Source organism: Pteronotus mesoamericanus, unplaced genomic scaffold (genome assembly GCF_021234165.1).
Source record: "Pteronotus mesoamericanus isolate MK-2021 breed Mesoamerican mustached bat unplaced genomic scaffold, CSHL_Meso_final contig_398, whole genome shotgun sequence".
Taxonomy (NCBI): domain Eukaryota; kingdom Metazoa; phylum Chordata; class Mammalia; order Chiroptera; family Mormoopidae; genus Pteronotus; species Pteronotus mesoamericanus.
Genome location: NW_026555149.1, coordinates 254,162 through 269,375, shown reverse-complemented (window position 1 = coordinate 269,375; position 15,214 = coordinate 254,162). Strand labels below are relative to the sequence as shown.

The 15,214-nt window shown below is 44.8% G+C and overlaps 1 pseudogene; it reads right to left on the bottom strand.

Moving 5' to 3' along the window:
• Positions 1–13,644: 13,644 nt before the first annotated feature.
• Positions 13,645–14,506, bottom strand: LOC129073273 (60S ribosomal protein L8-like; annotated as a pseudogene).
• Between the last annotated feature and the right edge of the window lie 708 nt (positions 14,507–15,214).

Sequence of the window (15,214 nt, the reverse complement as noted above, 5' to 3'; positions counted from 1 at the left end):
GCAAGATGCCAGCAGTTTGTACACCAGGTTGGGCTAGGGACTGAACTTTTAGGTAGACTTTTCACTTAAATCCCTACATTGGGTTTGGATGCCCGAGGTTCCAAAGTCTATAAATGTACTGGCTCTTTCCCCTCCAGAGAGTAAGTCTCTCCTCAAACCCCAAAGGGCTGGGGGAAAGTAGTTTGCCCAGCCACTGGGAGGTGAGAGGGGTCCTGGGTATCGAAACGTTTTTCAACTCTGCTTTGGAGCAATCACACAGTTCCCCATAACTTGCAGGGGTACATGCCGCTGCCAGCCACACAGACAGTTTGAAGGTCTGGTTAGAGATGTTTGCCCTGAGGCGTTCCTCACTGCTGGGTTAGGATTAAGCACTCTTAGATCAGCTAAGTCAGATATCACTCATCTGTCTGCCTTCCATCTTCTAATGCTTTATTAGTATCATCTCCTCAACCATCCTTTTTATCCCTGTGGGGTTAGAATCTAGCCAGGAGCCAGGGGGCAAGAAGAGAGGGAAGAGGAAAGAAGGAGGAAGAGAGTGGTGGATAAAGGCCATGAAAAAGTTCTTCCTGGGGAACTTGGTAGCAGGACCAATGTCCACCGACAAGATGAAACAGCTCCTCACCCTGTTGCGGTCTGCCTGTCACTTGTATCTCAAGGTGTGGGCATTCATTTGGACTCCATGGTCACACCGCGGTTAGCGGAGGGCAGGACACCATAGGTAAGAGTCGCATCTTGCTGCAAACAATGGAAGAGGGTAGTTGCCCTCAACGTAAAAGGGAAGACAGTTACCTGGCAACAAGAGGATGCTGGATGGCAGAAAAGCAAATGCCAATGACATTTCCTTCGCTGAGCTCAGCATGGAAATTAGTTCCCTTATTGTTCACACCCACGGCTCCTTGTCACTTAATTTCACATCACTTACCATAATTTGCGATGCAACAGTGGTGTCTGAAATTAATTTTGTGATTGCACTGACGTGCGAGGCTGAAGGCTCAATATTCATGGCTCCTATTAGGCCTATTGTAATCGAGTGAATTAATTCTTAGCCACTCCATTAAGAAGGTGGATAGGGGCTGGGGAGGGAGGGTGAGAGGGACAACAAAGTATCAAGAGAAAGAGGAAGGAAAAGAGGGCAGAACAAGGAGGGGCCATAATGAAATCTAAGCAGGGAGAGAAGACATGAGGGAGGGGGAAAACAGAGGGTGGAGAAAAGCAAAGATGAAGCGGGTTGGCGTGAGGGAGGGAGGGAGGAAGATGCGAAGATGAGAGGCCGATGATATATGTTGACGTGGTCATAGCAAAACAGCCTGACCTCACAAGAATCCTGTGGGCCAACCAGCATGATGCAGAGAACGAAGTGTGCGCGCGCGCGCGCGCGCATGTGTGTGTACGTGTGTGTATGCATGCACCTGTGTGATTTGTGTGTCATAATCATCACAAGTATCATCGTACCTGTGGACATTGTGAATTCTTTCAATGGGAATGTTTTGCTCAAATCTATTCTCCCAAGGGCCTTTATATCAGAACCACCTCTGCTTTTCTCCCACACTCCAGCGCATCACTTAGCTGCAGTTCCCATGGTAACCAAGGTATCTCTTTCCTGTCATGTGTAGCAACTATGGATGAGACGCACAGAAAGGTAAAGAAATGTGCGTGCTCTGTCTTCCTCTGAGGTACCCAAGCCCCTATTCAGGGATTTAGAAAGCACATGCTACTAACTACCACCTTGCCCCGTGCCCACTGCCTGGTGGAAGAGGGTAGAAATCGTAGAGCAGCCCAACACAAACCTAGACTTTCTATGCCTTCACAATGCACCTACGTGATCGGGAGACCTAGGTTGCTTGTCCCCTAGCCACCTCCTTACCAACAATTTGGTTTACCTTCAAACTATGCCCATAGGATCCATGTACTGCTACCCAACCCATTTCCCCTGTTCCCACCCTGTAGCCTCTATCCCATTCTGGGGGGTTCCAGTTTTCTGGCACAATTTTCTGACGCGAATCTCACTTCCAACCAGATTTCAGATGTGCTGCTCCCAGAAAAGTTCCATGATGCCCCGTAGGGGCGTCACTCAGCGCGGACAGCTCCCTCTTCTCCTCTTCAGCCTACAAGACCTCTACCCAGACCATGAAACAGTTAATAGGGCTCCCACATCCCGCCCTGCCCCTGTTTTACCAGGACCTTGGGGAGACTCAGAGGAGGGAGGTCTCTGCCAGTCTCCTGATTAAAACAAACAAACAAACAAACAAACAAACAAACAAACTGCAGAACTAAGAAGACGTCACTTCCCTACCCCGTATGCTAAGCGCAAAGTTCCTGCTTTGCATTTTCTCCCCGTTTCTGAGGCCAGACAAGCAAGATGCCAGGCAGGACGTGAGACCACCCTGGGCACCATTTCGTGCGTCCAGGCAGCTCAAAAGTTAGGGGTATGTCCCCACCTACTCTTCCCTTCTCATCGCAGTATTGTAAAATGTCTCTGGAAGTCCATTTGTCCAGCTTCACTCTCTTCCTGGGTCCCAGCTGCCCACCATTTCCCATATATTGGAACCTCTCAGTCCAAAAAATTTTTACAAAAATTCTAGGCAGTATCATCTGCCCTTCTGCAGAAAAAACGCACACTGCACAGAACGTAAGGATTGCACATTCTCCTGACCTCGGGGTCCTTTTCAGACACACAGTCTGATTTTAGAAAGGCATTTTGCCTCTCATCCACGGCCAGTATCCACCTGCCAGGCGCTCTGTGTCTCACATGTCTCTCAGGGGACCCCAGACCTGCTTGGATGCTGGTCTCTGTCTGAATGTGTAGGAGCACAGTCCCTTAGAGAAAGACCAGAAGGAACAGCAAAGCAAGGAAGGCAATGCTTTCCTCAATGCCCTGCTCTTTAAATCTTCTCAAACACCACTCTGAGACTTTACGGGAGCAGCAGATTTTAAGGTCACGCAAAAGGTAACTAGAAGGAATTCCAATATGGAACAGAACTAGGAGGAAATGGTGGCTAAACATCAATGCTCCTAGAGAGCAGGGAAAATCACCCATCTTCTGTCCCCCCCCCCCCCCCCCAAAGTTAAGGCCTTCGGGGAGATTCCATTCTGGGTTGATCCTTGTTCACAGCTTATCTTCTCTGTCTTGAGGACTTTCCTTTTCACCCTCAACCCTAAAAATGAGGAAGTCCCCTCCATGACTCTGCTTCATTGTGCGCATCTCTTGTTTTCTTGACTGTGGGCCTATCCACACCCCCACCCCTCTCGGAACGTACAAACACGCACAGACACAAGAACCCCTAACCGATACATTTCTCAGGTTTTACATTGGTCAGCCTAAATTGATCTCCCATGTGCCGTCTGGATCGCATGGACTTCAAACCCCATTCCCTCATCCTCTGGCCATTACTCTTTGCTAATCCCTCATTCTCAATTTGGCCATTCACAAGGCTGTAGCTATCAGCATGTCTTTAGTAAGAGTATGGAGTGAGGAGCAGGGGGTCATAATTTTAACAAAACCGGAAGCATATCCAGTCGATCAAATCTTTATTCTCCCTCTTTAAAAATTTAACCCTTGCCGATAACCATTCTTTCTCTTGGGTCTTCATATCTTCTTGCTCTGTTGGCGGTTCCCATCAGCATACAATCGTGCTCCACTACCCCCCATTTTAAACAAACACCTTCCCTCGATGACACCTCCCTATGAATGGTTGTTCCATATGCCTGCTGACCTTCACAGCGACACTTTCATGATAGCTCTTTGAAATGGGCTGTCTCCACCTCTTCACCTTCCCCTCCAGCAAGTCTTGCATCCCGTCCTGTCCTCCAAACTGTTTTTCTCTTGTGCTCCTATAACTTGTGCCTGATGGCAAATCTAAATACCATCCCTCTGCCCCTGTTTAACTTTTTAGTAGCACTGAACATGCTGCCTACTTCCTCTGTCTTGCAATCTTCTGGATTTCATAAAACCACCCTCTTCTGGTTTTCTTACCTCCCGTGTGTATTTTACTCTTCAACTCATGTTTTCTGTGTTGGTTCCTCTTCCTCTGAAGTCCTCTACAGGGTGACATGCTCTAGGTTATGGCTTTGGCTTCTCTTTTCCTTCTTTTGTATTTTTTCTAAGAAAAATTTTAAGATGGCTATAGTGAGTGGAAGGCACAGTAACCCCCTCACAGGACTAAGCTGGAATTACAACTAAATTTTGAAGATATCACCTGGAACAAACACCTGAAAAATAGTTAGAGAGACACCGTAAAACCTCAGACAGACAGAGGAATTGGCTTTAGCACACTCTGACCCGAAAGAGTGCGATGGAGGGTCAAGAAGGCAGGCTGGGTGCTCATGGGTGACCGCGCCAGAGTCATAATTAAGCGGCCAGTTGGAAACCCCTAAGAAGAGTGGGGTCTGAACCATAGGTGGGGTTTTCCAACCTATAGCACCAGAGCCCAGAAAGTAAAAAGATAACAACCAGCTGTGAGAAATGGCCGGTTTGCTCTCTGCTAAAGATGGGCTACTGGAGATGCAAAGAGCCATTTAATGGACAACATATAAATTTTTATTTGCAGCCACTTAACCTGGGCTCCAGCAACAGTGGTGGCAGAGTGGTCTCGAGACGCCTAGGAGACACTGAGGAAGGAGGTTTTGGGGAGAGAACTGAGAGAGTAGCTGTCAGGTTCCTGTTGCTGACTCATCCCCCATATGCACCAGCCATCTTGCTCAGGCAGCCCACTCCCCTGAGGAGAAACAGCCTGAGAGGAAACAATAGCCTTACCTCCAGGAGACTCTGCCTTTGCCCGGTGGTGCACAAGCCTGACTCATGAGTGCAGAGCATCAGTCACAGATAGTGGATACCTGGCTTAAGGGGGTGCGGAGTGGTCTAGAGATGCTTTAGGAGAGTCTGGAGATGGAGGGTTTGGGGAGAGAGCTGAGAGAGTAGCCGGCCAGATCCTATGCTGACTCCTCCCCCGTATAGCAGCAGCCATCCTGCTCAGGAAGACCACTACCTCTGAGCGGCAGCAATGTGAAAGGACACAATAGCCCTGCCCAAAGGAGGGACCCTGCCCTGTCCTGTGCTACCTGAGCCTGATTGCTGAGTGCAGAGTAACTAGATTAACAACTGAACAAAACAGCCACAGACAGTAGATTCCTGGAAGTCTCATAAAGACTGTCTAAGGTCAGATGGGGTCAACACCTGACATCATCAGAGGCAGATCCAGAAAGAAAAAACAGTGGTCTCCTATAATAGAAGTTCACACCACAAAGTCAGGAAGTCAATACAGATCAACTTAAGAAGTAGAAGCAAAAAAGGGGAGTTTCACAAATAATGGGAAGAAAAAGAAACACCCCCCCAATCAAAGGGAAATGAGTTATCCCCAGAAAGATAACTAAATGAAATAGAGGGAATTAAACTATCAGATATTGACTTCAAAATGATGGTTCTTTTTTTTTAAGTTTTTTTTTAACTTATTTATTTATTTATTTATTTATTTATTTATTTATTTATTTTTAAATACATTTGTCTCTGCCTCCCCCCACCACTTTCCCTTGCCCCCTCCCTCCTTCCCTCCCTCAGCTCTTCCCCTTTGGTTTTGTCCATGAGTCTTTGCTATATGTTCCTTGATTTTCCCCTTCCCTTCCCTTTCCCTGCCCCCCCCACCTTCCCTCTTGTCTCTGTTGATTTCTTTTCTTTTCAGTGTTGCTGGTCATATTTTTCTTGCATCTTTGTATTGTTGGTTAGGTTCCGCTTATAGGTGAGATCATATGGTATTTGTATTTCGCCCCCTGGCTTATTTTGCTTAGCATAATGCTCTCCAGTTCCATCCATGCTGTCGCGAAGTTTAATAGTTCTTTTTTTCTTTCTGCTGCATAGTATTCCATTGTGTATATGTACCTTAACTTTTTGATCCAATCATCTACTGATGGGCATTTAGGTTGCTTCCAACACCTGGCTATTGTAAATTGCGCTGCTATGAACATTAGGGTGCATAGGTTCTTTTGTATTGGCGTTTTGGTGTTCTTAGGGTATAGTCCCAGCAGGGGAATCACTGGATCAAAAGGCAGTTCCATTTTCAGGTTTTGAGGAAATTCTACACTGCTTTCCACAGTGGCTGCACCAGCCTGCATTCCCACCAACAGTGGACTAGGGTTCCCTTTTCTCCACAGCCTCGCCAGCACCTGTTGTTTGTGGATCTGTTTATGATGGCCATTCTGACCGGTGTGAGGTGGTATCTCATGGTGGTTTTGATCTGCATTTCTCTGATGGCTAGTGATGCTGAGCATCCTTTCAAATGCCTCTGGGCCCTCTGTATTTCATCCTTGGAAAAGCGTCTGCCCAGGTCCTTTGCCCATTCTTTGATTGGATCATTTGTCTTCTTGGAGTGGAGTCAAGTGAGTTCTTTATATATCTTGGAGATCAAACCTCTATCTGATGTATCATCAGCGAATATATTTTCCCATAGGGTTGGCTCCCTTTTCATTTTGCTGATGTTTTCTTTAGCCGTGCAGAAGCTTCTTATTTTGATGAGGTCCCACTTGTTTATTCTTTCCTTTATGTCCCTTGCTTTAGGAGACATATCAGTGAAAAAATTGCTGTGTGGGATATCTGAGAGTTTCCTGCCAATGTTCTCCTCTAGGACTTTGATGGTGTAGTGACTTATATTTAAGTCTTTTATCCATCTTGAGTTTATTTTTGTGTATGGTGTCAGCTGATGATCCAATTTCAATTTTTTGCATGGAGCCGTCCAGCTCTCCCAACACCATTTGTTGAAGAGGCTATTATGGCTCCATTTTATGCTTCTGCCCCCTTTGTCAAATATTAGATGCCCATACAGACCTGGGCTTATTTCTGGGCTTTCTATTCTGTTCCACTGGTCTATGGGTCTGTTCTTGTGCCAGTACCAAATTGTTTTGAGTATAGTGGCTTTGTAGTAGAGTTTGATGTCCGGTATTGTGATCCCTCCTACTTTGTGTTTCTTTCTCAAAATTTCTGCGGCTATTCGGGGTCGTTTATGGTTCCATATAAATTTTTGAAATGTCTGTTCTATTTCTGTGAAATACGTCATTGGTATCTTAATGACGTAAACCTCTATCGAGATGATCATGTGGTTATTGTCTTTTATTTATGTGATGTATCACATTTACTGATTTGCGTATATTGAACCATCCCTGCATGCCTGGGATGAATCCCACTTGATCGTGGTGGATAATCTTTTTAATGTGTTGCTGGATGCAGTTTGCCAATATTTTGTTGAGGATTTTAGCATCTATGTTCATCAGCGAAATTGGCCTGTAGTTTTCTTTCTTTGTAGGGTCTTTATTTGGTTTAAGGGATTGCGTTGAATCTATAAATTGCTTTGGGTAGTATGGACATTTTGATGATATTAATTCTTCCAATCCATGAGCACGGTATATGCTTCCATTTATTTGTGTCTTCCTTAATTTCTTTTATCAATGTTGTATAGTTTCTGCATACAGGTCTTTTACATCTTTGGTTAAATTTATGCCTAGGTACTTTATTTTTCTTCTTGCTATATCGAGTGGTATTTTTTCTCTGATTTCTTCTTCTATTGCATTGCTGGTGTACAAAAATGCCTTTTATTTCTGAATATTGACTTTGTATCCTGATGTTTTGCCAAATTCACTTATAAGGTTGAGGAGTGTTTTGGTAGAGTCTACAGGGTTCTCTATGTACACTATCATGTCATCTGCAAACAATGATAGCTTTACTTCCTCCTTTCCTATTTGGATGCCTTTTATCTCTTTCTCTTGTCTGACCGCTGTGGCTAGGACTTCCAATACGATGTTGAAAAGAAAGGGTGAGAGGAGACATCCTTGGCGTGTTCCCGATTTAGTGGGAAAGCTTTCAGTTTTTGCCTGTTGAGTATGATATTGGCTGTAGGTTTTTCATATATGGCCTTTATTACGTTGAGGAATGCCCCATTTATTCCCATTTTGCTGAGTGTTTTGATCATATATGGGTGCTGTACCTTATCGAATGCTTTTTCTGCATCTACCGAGATGATCATGTGGTTTTTGTCTTTTATTTATGTGATGTATCACGTTTACTGATTTGCGTATATTGAACCATCCCTGCATGCCTGGGATGAATCCCACTTGATCGTGGTGGATAATCTTTTTAATGTATTGCTGGATGCAGTTTGCCAATATTTTGTTGCGGATTTTAGCATCTATGTTCATCAGCGAAACTGGCCTGTAGTTTTCTTTCTTTGTAGGGTCTTTATCTGGTTTTGGGATCAGGGTGATGCTGGCCTCATAGAAAGAGTCTGGGAGTCTTCCCTCTTCTTGGATGTTTTGGAATAGTCTGAGAAGGACAGGGGTTAGCTCTTCCTTAAATGTTTTGTAAAATTCTCCTGGGAAACCGTCTGGCCCTGGGCTTTTGTGTGCTGGGAGTTTCTTGATTACTGCTTCAATTTCCCCAGCTGTTATTGGTCTGTTCAAGCTGTCTGTTTCTTCCTCCTTCAGTGTTGGAAGATTATACTTTTCTAATAATTTGTCCATTTCATCAAGATTTTCAAATTTCTTGGCATATAATTGTTGATAGTAGTTTCTGACGATCCTTTGTATTTCTGTGGTATCAGTTGTTATTTCTCCTCTTTCATTGCTGATATTATTAATTTGGGTCCTCTCCCTTTTTTTCTGGATGAGTCTGCTTAAAGGCTTGTCAATTTTATTTATCTTTTCAAAGTACCAGCTTCTGGATTGGTTGATCCTCTGAATTGTTCTATTTGTCTCTATGTCATTCAGTTCTGCTCTAATCTTGACTATTTCCTTCTTTCTCCTTGCTCAGGGATTTATTTGTTGTTGTTTCTCCAGTTCTTGAAGTTGCAGTGTTAGGTCTCTTTTTTGAAATGTTTCTATCTTTTTTAGGTAAGCCTGTATTGCTATGAACTTCCCTCTCAGGACCGCCTTTGCTGTGTCCCATAGGTTTTGGACTGTTGTCTGTTCATTTTCATTTGTTTCCAGAAATTTTTTGATATCTTCTCTTATCTCATTATTGACCCATTCATTGTTTAATAGTGTACTGTTCAGTCTCCATGAGTTTGCAAGTTTTTGAACTTTCTCTTTGAGGTTGATTTCGAGTTTCAAGGCCTTGTTGTCTGAGAAAAAGTTTGGTATTATTTCAATTTTCCTGAATTTGCTGAGGTTTGCTTTGTGTCCTATCATGTGGTCTATCTTTGAAAAACTTCCATGAGCATTTGAAAAGAATGTGTATTTTTCTTCTTTGGGAATGGAAGGTTCTATATATGTCAGTTAAGTCTCTTTGACTTAATGTGTCATTCAGCGCCACAATATGTTTATTAATATTTTGTTTGGAAGATCTGTCCATTTTTGACAGTGGGGTGTTGAAATCCCCTATATCAGTGTGTTGCTGTCTATATCTTTTTTGAAATCATCCAACAATTTCCTTATAAACTTGGGGGCTCCTTTATTGGGAGGATAGTAGTTTACAACGTTGATGTCTTCTTGATAGATTCTTCCTTTAAGTATGATAAAGTGCCCCTCTGGGTCTCTCTTTATGGCCTTTGTTTTGAAATCTACTTTGTCGGATACAAGTGTGGCAACACCGGCCTTTTTCTCATGCCCATTTGCTTGGAATATTTTTGTCCATCCCTTTCCTTTCAAACTGTGTAGGTCTCTTGTTCTGAGGTGGGTCTCTTGTAGGCAGCATATGTGTGGGTCATGTTTTCTTATCCATTCAGCTACCCTGTGTCATTTGATTGGGGCATTTAGTCCATTCACATTGAGAGATATTACTGATAGGAACTTACTCATCTTTTCTCTTTGTACCTGTGTTCCTCTCTGTCTCATTCTTTTCCTTCATCTGCTTAAACCAGTCCCCTTAGCATATCTTGGAGTGCTGGTTTGGTAGAGATGTATTCTTTTAGCCTTCTTTTGTCTGGGAAACTCCGTATTTCTCCTTCTATTTTAATGGAGAGCCTAGCTGGCTAGAGCAGCCTTGGCTGTAGGCCCTTGCTTTCCATGGCTTGGAATATTTGTTGCCATTCCCTTCTGGCTTGTAGTTTTTCTGTTGAGAAGTCAGCTCCTAGGCGTATCGGGGCCCCCTTGTATGTTACTTTCTCCTTCTCCCTTGCTGCCTTGAGGATTCTCTCTTTGTCTTTGACATTTGCCATTTTAATGATGATGTGTCTTGGAGTGGACCTCCTTGAGTCCCTCTTGAGCGGGGTCCTCTGTGCCTCCTGGATCCATGAGAGCCTTTCTCTCCTCTCATTAGGGAAATTTTCCATCATTACTTTTTCGAGGAGGTTCTCTATTCCTTGCTCCTCTTCTTCTCCTTCTGGTATCCTTATTATACGGACATTATCGCGTTTCAGGTTGTCCTGCATTTCCCTAAATGCCTCTTCATTCTTTTTGAGCCGTTTTTCCATTTCTTGTTCTTTCTGGGTGCTTCTTTCTACCTTGTCCCCCATCTCACTGATTCGATCCTCGGCTTCATCCAGACTGCTTTTGATTCCTTCTACTGTGTTCTTCAATTCAGAAATGGTATTCTTCATATCCTCTTGTGTCTTCTTGATAGTTTCTATGTCCTTTTCCAGGCTGATATAGTTTGCTGTAAGATCCTGATAGTTTCTCTGCAGTTTCTCATAGTTCTCTTTGAGCTGGCTGAGCTCATTGAGCTTCCTTAGAGCCATTGTTTTGAATTCCATATCTGATAGTTCCCTTGCCTCTATTTCATTTAGCTCTCTCTGTGGGGAGTCCCCTTTTCCACTCATTTGGGGGGAACTTCTTTTTCTTCCCATTTTTGTGAGAGTCTGTTAAGTATTTTTGTCCTTTACTTTTCTTTCTGGGCTTGCCTCTGATGATGTTAGTTGTTGACCCTATAGGGCCTTGGGTTGTTTGTTTGAGCCTTCCAGGAGTCTACTGTCTGTGTCTGACTCCTGCTTGGAGCAGCTCTGTGACTCCTTCGGTCAGGGCTGGGCTATTTTTTGGGATCTCTCTGTGCTCTCACACGGGCTCCTTGAGCGCGTTCCCAGCGCGGCAGGGTCCCCCACCTGCCTGGGCTTGCATATGCTTGCCCCAGACCAGGAGGCTTATTCGCGACCTTGCGTACTCATCTGACCCCCCTGGCTGGCGAGCTCCGCAGCACTGGTCAGTTTAGGGTCTTCTATTGTGTATTTTCCCTGCTTTTGGCTCTTTGGGTGCGTTGCTTGCCCTCGCCAAATGGGGACTACGGAAATGGGAGGAAGTCAGCTCCAGGACTCTCTGGTCAATCCTGTTTCTGATCTCTCCTCCAGGGACTCTGGGCAGCTCTACTAATTTTGCGGGCCGCTCCGCAATCGCGGGCAGGCGGGTCAATTTACGCCTGCCCTTGCTGCTCTGTGCACTCCCTCGCAGGCCGTATGGGTGCCAGTCTGTGGGAGGCCTTGCCGGCCGGTGCAAGTGTTCGCAAGCCCGTGTGGGTCGCACACACGCTCGCCAACCCTCGCTGTTCACTCGGCGCAAGTGTGCGCGCCTGCACTGGGTGTTTTGGGGGTGTCTATGTGTGCTTTTCAGCGTTTGGCTCTTTGGGGCTGTGGCCTCTTCCCGCGCAATGGAGACTACGGCAAGGAGAAGGAGTCGGGACTCCCCGGTTCCTCCTCCTGTTCTTTCCCCAATGCCTCCATTTCTAGTCTCTCCTCAGGGCCCTCTGGGCAGTTCTGTGACCCCTTCGGCCAAGGATCCACCCCCTGTGTGGACTGCGTTTCAATCGCAGGCAGTCTGGTTCATGTGCGCCCTGCTTCTGCCTCTTTGGGGTCTCGCCTTTCCAGCCCACAATGGAGACTACAGGACGGGGAGGGAGTCGGGACTCCCCGGTTCCTCCTCCTGTTCTTTCCCCAATGCCTCCGTCTCCAGTCTCTCCTCAAGGCTCTCCCAGACAGTCTGCACTCAGCCCTGCAGCTCACACAGGTACAAGCTGTGTGCGGAGCGCACAAAAGGCAGGTTAATTGATTCCCTTATGCCTGAGCGAGATGGAAGCTGCAGAGTGGGAGGTGTGTTATCACCCCGGCTCCACCGGCCACCGTGTCAGTTCTCTTCACAACGTTTTCCTCACCAGTCTTTTCCCAGGCACCAGCCCGTGCTGCTGCCGCCTCTACCCAGCGATCAAAGAGGGTGGCTGCCGCTGCAACTTTTGTGTTTGCCCTTTAAATGTCTTTTTGCATCCCCAGCCACCTGTCTCTGGCAGAGAGCGCCCCTAAGCTTTTTGGGGTTGCGTTTTGTCTGTATTTTCTCGGCTTTAGCTGCTGTAGTTTAGGGGTTCCTGTTTATGATTCAGACCCTGTTCTTCTCAGGGGGAGCTAACTGGCCGTTTCAATGTCCCTCTGGTGCCAGTGCCTGTGGGCATCCAGCCCACCCTATTAAGCCTCCACCGCAATTCTCACCTGTTGGGATGTGTGAGAGTAGAATCCACTGTCCGCGGCACCAAGGCTCCTCTCCCACTATCGCTCCACTGCTTTCCCGGTGATTACTCCCTTATTTAGTTGCAATTCCAGTTTGGTTTTGGGAGGAGGTCAGGGTGACTCCCATTCACTCCTCCGCCATCTTCTCTCCCTATATGAGTTCTTTATGTAGTTTAAATATTAGGCCCTCTTATTGGAGGTATTGTTTGCAAATATCTTCTGCCATTCAGTTGGTTGTGTTTCTGTTTTGTTGATGGTTTCTTTTGCTGTGAAGAAGCATTTTAATTTTATGTAGTCCCATTTATTTATTTTTATTTCCCTTGTCTTTGGGTTGAAGTTCACAAGAACCTCTCTGGTGTCAAACTGTAAGTTTAATGCCTATGTTTTCTTCAATTTTTTTCATTGGTTCAGGTCTTATATTAAAGTATTCAATCCATTTTGGCCTAATTTTTGTGTGTGGTGTCAGATGGAAGTCTAAATTCATTCTTTTGCATGTGGCTTTCTATTTTTCCCCACACCATTTGTTGAAAAGACTTTCCTTTCTCCATTTTATATTTTTGGCACCTTCACTGAAACTTAATTGCCAATATATGTGTGGGTTTATTTCTGGGCTCTCAATTCTGTTCCATTGGTGTGTGTGTCTGTTTTTCTCCCAATTTCATACTGTTTTGATTTTTGTAGCTTTGAAGTATATTTTGAAGTCAGGGAATGTGATATCACCAGCTTTGTTCTTTTCCTGTAAGATTACTTTGGATATTTGGGGTCTTCTGTCATTTCATGCAAATTTGAAGATTTTTTGGTTCTGTTTATTTGAAAAATGTCATTAGGATTTTGATAGTGATTAAATTAAATCTGCATATTGCTTTAGGTAATATGGTCATTTTAACCATGTTGATTCTTCCAATCCATGAACGTGGGATATCTTTCCATTTCTTTGTGTCTTATTTCTTTCAGTAATGTCATCATTTTCAGTGTTCCACAATCTTTGTTATGTTTATTGCTAGGTATTTTATTCTTTTTGTTGCAATTGCAAATGGAATTTTTGTTTTCATTTCTTTTACTGTGTTCATATATAGAAACACAATGGGTTTGTACATTGAATTTGTATCCTGAAACTTTACTACATTTATTGTTTCTAAGTTTTTTTGGTGAAGCTTTTAAGGTCCTCCCCCCCCTTTTTTCTCTTTTCTTTTCTTTTCTTTTCTTTTTTTTGGCAGGAGGACAAGCTTTATTGAGCCCCCAAGCCTTAGTTCTCTTTCTCCTGCACAGGCTTGGTTCCCCCTAGACGCTCAGTCTGGCAGACAGCGATGAGACCCACTTTGTGGCCAGCAGGGGCATCTCTGCGTATGGTGGAGGGTTTGCAGATGTTTGCCAAAAGGATGTTCTGCAGGGTTCATGGCCACATCCTGCACATGTGGCCAGCAATTCCTCTTTGCCCTATACTTGTGGTAGGCATGGCCAGACTTCAGGATGGGCTTGTCAGTGCGGCCACCTCCAGTCACCACACCAGCCACAGCTCTGTTGGCAGAGGAAATGACTTTCTTGGAGCCTGAGAGCATCTTCATTCGGGTCTTTTTTGTTTTAGGGTTGTGGGAGATGATGGTCGCATAGTTTCCGGAGGCTCGAGCCAGCTTGCTTCGGTCACCAGGCTTCTCCTCCAGACATCATATGATGGTGCCCTTAGGCGTGGTGCCCATCAGGAGCACATTGCCAATGTTCAGCTGAGCCTTCTTACCGCAGTACTTCAACTGGCTGGTGTGGATGCCTTCAGCGGCGATGAACAGTTCCGTCCGCTTCTTAAAACGGTACGGATCGCGGAAGACCACCTTGGTGAGGGGCGCGCCGCGGCCTGGGTCATGGATGATGTCCTTCACGTGCCCTTGATTATAGCCGTTGCGCTCCGCGAAGTCCCCGGCATGCAAACGCGTGGCGCCCTTGCGATGTTCCACGTGCGCGCGGAACACTGAGCCTGCGCCCTTCCTCTGCCCGCGAATCACGTGGACCCTGGCAGCAGTCCGCTGACTAGCGGGCCGAAAAAGTCCGAGGCGCCTGGGAGCTGCCTTATCTTCCGGGCTGAAGTCTTTAAGGTTTTCTCTGTGAACAATCATGTCATCAGCAAAAAGTGACAGTTTTGCTTCTTCATTCCTAATTTGGATGCCTTTTATTTCTTTTTCTCACCGAATTGCCCTGGCTAGGACTTTCAGTAAGTACTATGTTGAGTAACAGTGGTGAGAGGTGGGAATCCTTGTCGTGTTTCTGATCTTAGAGGAAAAGCTTTCAGTTTTTCATCATTGCCTATGATATTAGCTGAGGGTTTGTTATATATGATCTTTGTTAGGTCGGGGTACTTTTCCTTGATATCCATTTCATTGAGTGTTTTAATCATAAATGAATGTTGTGTCTTAAATGTTTTTTATGCATTTATTGATATGATTATACACTTTTATCCTTTATTTTGTTAATATGTTGTATCACATTGATTGATTTGCATATATTGAACCATCTTTGTGCCCTGAAATAAATCCCACTTGATCATGACATCTTATCACTAAGTATTTTATTTGCTAATATTTTGTTTAGGATTTTTGCATCTATATTCATCAGAGATATGGGTCTGTAATTTTCATTTTTGTGTGTTGTCTTTGCCAGGTTTTGGTATCAGGATAATGTTGCCCTCATAAAATGAGTTAGGAAGTACTGACTCTTCACTATTTGGAGAAGCTTGAGAAAGGTAGGTATTAAATCTTCTTCAATTGTTTGGTAAAATTCACTAGTGAATCCATCTGATCCTGGACCCTTACTTTTTGGGAGGTTTT